A 5,568-nucleotide genomic window follows, 5' to 3' on the forward strand; every position below is an offset into this window, starting at 1 on the left:
GACACTTCTAAAAACAATTATTGAACACCAAACTTGTTGCTTTTTCTCTCCTTCAGATTATATATAATAAATAAAACAGACCCATCAATCTCAGTCCTGTAAATTAGCACATCAAAAATAACATTGTTCATCACAAAATAACGTACTGTAATAACGTCAAGTAATCACTTCTAGTAGTAGTAGAATCCCCGCCCACATCCTCTACCACCGATAGTGGTCGACTGTCCACTACAATCATTTATCCACTGACTTTGTTCATTCGTCACTCATGGACTTATTCATTTTGGCTCTGAACCCTGTCATCTTGTCCAGTGTGGATTGGCCAGTAGGTCTAGTGTAGCGTCCGAAGGACCACTGTTCGTGCTAGCTGCTACATAGTTAGCACTGAGGTGGAAAGGCTCCGCTTGAAAACTTGCACAATTTGCACACAACTGGGCTTCAGTTGTTTTTTTTTTAACTTAAATTAATGCCAACAAAGACTTCTCCTCAGGTTCTACTGTTGTAGCCGGTGCATCAGTATTATGGGTATACTGGAAAAAAACGTGCAATGAGAAAGGTTCCGCGCTGTTTGGGGTGCAAAAAAAAACAAGCGATTGACGCAATTAATTTTTTTAGCGCGTTATTTTTTCCTGTATATAATTCATCGCAATGAACGCGTTAAAGTGAGAGCCCAAAGCAAAACCATTATAAAGTGAATTTATCACAATACTGCCCCTTTAAATTGACAGAGAGGGAAATGCATGCATTTAAAATTTGAGCAAGACTTGGAAAAACACGCCTTTTTTCTACACATCTACTGTTGTTGGTTCTAATCTCTTAAAATACTCCTGATTGATGTTGACACTGAATCTAATTAGTCCCCTCTAGGAGTGTGACAATATCTCAATACGGTGATATATCGCAATATTTTTTACGCACGATCAATTATCGATATGCTCGCACTCAGTATACATTTTTGTTTAATTTTTTAATTAAATTTTTTTTTTCAAAACCTTTTATGCTTTTTCACTAAAATGTGCAGGTAAGTCTTCACAAAACTTTTGTCACTGTTTGTTGAAGGAACCAATATATTGTTTACTGGAATATTGCACTATAATGGTGTCACTGGTAAGAAAGACCCTATTTTTTTATTTACAGAAAGCACTATTGGAGATACTTATTTGCTTACATTGGTATGTTGACACTTATTTACAGATTTATTATTTTTTTTTTTTCTTACCATGTCATAGATTATCGTACATTGATTTCTGACCAATATATCAATAATCGCAGTATCGTCATATCGTGAAATAATCGTTATTGTGAGCTTTGTATCCCGTATCGTATCGTATTGTGAGGTACCCAGATGTTACCACCCCTAGTCCCCTCCAAAGAGCAATACAGTAAATCTATCAACTCAATGATCCATCAATAATGTATCATTTTTAAATGTATACTTACAGGAACGGAGAACATTACACAGTATTGCATTTACATGTCTTTAACCAATACAACACTAAGCCAATATTCTCTCCTCCCCTCTTCCATACCAGGGGATTACAAAATGTACCATGTCATTGCCATGTGCTGCGGGTTTTCACAAAATAGAGACATTATTTTCCTCAGTGATCAAAGCAATATTTGCTATGTTTCATAAATCTCTACTTAAAAAAGAAGCGAGATAATCAGGATAAGGAGTAATCGGATGCAGAAAAGCAGACGTAATGCTTCAAAAGAGGACGCTGTGTGTGTGTGTGTGTGTGTGTGTGTACTGGACTAGAGCCACTAATACTGTGAATAAATCATTTCCTTATGTTATTTGCCTGGTAAGTGTGAAAATATGCATGGTAACTGAATGATAGTGATGGCATTCTACTTGTAATGTTCATCACGTTAACTATTGGACAACAGGCATGCGTAGGCTTTAATATACATGAGTACAATCAGCGGCGCCGCCAGGATTCACTTTCATAGTCCGCAAAATGGCCTCGATATCATCGATATCATGATAAATGTTCATCAGGGCAAGCCCACTCAATCTCTTGTCTGTCATGATGTTCCGGAGGTATGTTTTCAAGCGACGTAAAGGCGGGCAGACACTGTGCAATTTTTTTAATCGTTGTACTCAGCTCTGGCTCAAACTGTGCGACTCAAATGCAGAGCCCGAATGTGCGCAGCTCACGAATTATGTTCTCACACTATACGGAACGATCTGACCGCTCACACTGTACGTTCATACACGACACGTCTGGAACTTGTTTCTGGAAATGCAACGTAAGAAGAAGAAGAAGAAGAAGAAGAAGAAGAAGAAGAAGATGGGGTCGTGAGGTATTAATCGCTTCTCGTGACCCATGTATACTACACGATGCACGACACGCGATTTAGCAGAGATTCGGCTCAATCTCAGAAATAGACGCACGACACGAGTCAAAATTTGGCTCGTGGGCCAAAAATCGCAGTGTAGGAGAACCTTAACAACAGTATGCACCATTGGGATGAAAGTCTCTTTAAACCCTTTCATTTTTTTTTTTTCTCCCATACTTTCAAAAAAATTGCACAAACAGTGCGTACAGGATTCTGGCTGGCGGCGCCACTGAGTACAATGCTTAAACAAGTGTTTGTAGGAACAATCCAAATCCCAAAGGGAATCCTCCTATTGTTAATTTGTGTGGTAATTGAGTTAGAATTAATGGAAAATATAACTTCTACGAAGTGTGAATATGTTGATTTGTTTCTAAGCTCTGTGCCAAATTGATGACTTACTGAACTATTTCACCGACCAAAATCTCTCATTAGTAACAGGTTTTAATGCGTGTACATGTGGAAAAACTAAAGAAAACAATCCTGTTTGATGTGATACCCATACGGTATATACAGTTTATTTAGCTCACAGCTCTGGAGCTCTTAGCGACTTTTTTTTCATTAGAGACTAGTGACAAATGTAGGGACTTTATCTTTGGTTATTGGAGAGTTTTTTGATATATTAGAGCAGCGATTCTCAACTGGTGGGTCGGGACCCAAAAGTGGGTCGCGGACCTGTACAGGGTGGGTCACGGACAACTGGTCAAAAATAAGCACCTCTCAAATTGGACTTGTCTTTTATTCTGACAGAAACTTTTCTTTTGACAGACTTGCTGTGAAATGCATGTTACACAGGAAAATATATAGATTTATGTTTTAAAAAAGGATGTATGTGTGTGTTTTGGTTGGTTGAATTCTTAAAAAAAAAAAAAAAAAAAGTGGGACGCGATTTCAAGACCATGGCAAAATGTGGGTCCCAGGGTGAGACCAGTTGAGAACCCCTGTATTAGAGACTCTGACATGAAAACACATATCACTCTGAAGTTACTGTTCTCAAAAGGAACAGCTGCTGCCGTGAGCCCCTCCTCCCCCTGCAGTGATCCCAGCAGCAGGTCAGAGCAGACCCACGCCACCCCACGTCCAGACTGCAAATTAAATGTGCATGTTCTCTCCACCTTTGATATGCTTCTCTTAGGTTTACAAGCAGTTTATCCCATCTGTTATCCAGAGGTGAAAGTAATTGATTACAAGTACTCATGCCACTCTAACTGAGTAGCTTTTATGGGTACTTGTACTTTTTTGAGTATATTTCTAAATCAGTAATTTTACTTGTACCTAACTCATTGACTGCCATTGACGTTTAAAGACGTTATTTGGTTTAGTAACGCTGACTGCCAAAGACGTCAGCTGTGTTTTTCGGCTGGGGTTGCTAGGAGACAGTGTGACAAAGCTCTCCCGTGAAAATCAAGCTTGGACCATGATGTAGTGACCAACTGGTGACATGTAGGTGGCAGCAGCGCACCTTTGGATGAGAGATCACCCACGATGGTGAAGTGTATTAAAGTATTTACCATTTGATATTAAAAGGTTTATACTCTCTTTAAATAAAGAATTGACTTCAGCCAAATACATGAGTGACCTTATGTGTATGAACAGAAGGCCTTGATTTCCAGGCAATAATACCATGTTTCCACAAGAATTTGGGAGTGTTATGATAATGTTGGAACATTATCTTTCAGACTGTGTGCTTATTATTTCCATCTTTGTGCAGTAAATCTTAAGGTTCTGGATATATGAAGTTTACCCTAAAATGAGCTGTAACTTTGTTAGGAAGGACAATGTTCATTTAACCCTGTTACAGGATGTGCACAGCTTTCAAGACCTATATGGAAGACCTACATGGAAGACCTTTAGTGCGTAGTTGTGGCCATACCAGCCTGTCATTGCCCGATCCCGTTAGATCTCGGAAGCTAAGCAGGTCTGGGCCTGGTTAGTAGTTGGATGGGAGACCAATGAGAATTCCAGGTGCCACAGTGGGGTGGCAGTCACCCAGTGGTATCTGTCATTGTGTCCTTGGGCAAGGCACTTCACCTACATTGCCTAGTATGAATGTAGTGTGTTAGTGAGTGTTGGTGGTGGTCGGAGGGGCCGATGGCGCACTATGGCAGCCTCGCTTCCGTCAGTCTGCCCCAGGGCAGCTGTGACTACAATAGTAGCTTACCACCACTAAGTGTGGAGTGAAAGAATAATGCCTTAATTCTGTAAAGCGACTTTGAGTGTCTATGATAAAGCGCTATATAAAACTGATGCATTATTATTATTATTATTATTAATAAACAGGATACCAGATGTATGACGTGCATTCTTTAAGGTTGAACGTGAGCTGGGCTTAGACCATCGTGAGACAGGTTAGTTTTACCCTACTGATGATGTGTTGTTGCAATAGTAATGCTGTCTGGTGCCAGACAGACTTGTATTCTAGTCCAAGTTTCTATTTGATTAATAGACTGTTTTCTCCATACTATGGTCCAGATTAAGTTGATTCCTTATACGGTGATGAGCTAATGTTGAAGACCTACCCCTGAATGATATATACAGTTTACTTTCCCCGAACGAGCTCAGAGTTTGTCCCTAAAGCAAAAAAGAAAAAAAAGAAAAAAGATGCTTCAAAGTCACTGACAGGTTTTTTTTTCAGAAAAAAGGCTTTTTTCTCAGCTTTTTGTCACAAACTGGCGATTTGTGTGAAACGTGCCTCTATTCAACTACTGATTACGAAAGAACAAAACAAGCTATAAATAATGAAAGTAGAGATTCTAATCATTCAGAATCTGGTGTCAGATTTCAGATTATCATAGTACAAACTACTGTATTCTGTGGGTCTTGAAAGATCAGTGAAAATGATCTAAAATGCCTGGAAAAATGGGGTTGGCTGCTCTGAAAATGGCTGGCAGTGAATGAGTTAAGTATGTTTTAAAAGAAGTGAAGTAATTCATCATATTTCTACATCCAACTGTTACTGAGTAAATTATTATTATTTATTTCCATTTCATGGTCTCTTCAAAACGTCACAAAGGTATAATCCATATGTTGTTAGTTGTGCCATTTCTGATCAACACTCGGCCACTTTCATGGGTTCAGGTTGAGATTTCTACCTATTAAGTTGTTACCCATTCTTCACATTTGGCACGGCACTGTTTTAGAGTTCATAAATGTATCAATAACTTAGAGACTGAGAATTTTTTTATTTCTAATTGAATTCATTGGTGTTATTGTATATAAAAAAGAATT

The 5,568-nt window shown here is 38.8% G+C and overlaps 1 pseudogene; it reads left to right on the top strand.

Moving 5' to 3' along the window:
* Positions 1 to 4,199: 4,199 nt before the first annotated feature.
* LOC114482067 (uncharacterized) lies at positions 4,200 to 4,317 on the top strand (annotated as a pseudogene).
* Positions 4,318 to 5,568: the final 1,251 nt, after the last annotated feature.

Source organism: Gouania willdenowi, chromosome 19 (assembly GCF_900634775.1).
Source record: "Gouania willdenowi chromosome 19, fGouWil2.1, whole genome shotgun sequence".
NCBI classification, from domain to species: Eukaryota; Metazoa; Chordata; class Actinopteri; order Blenniiformes; family Gobiesocidae; genus Gouania; species Gouania willdenowi.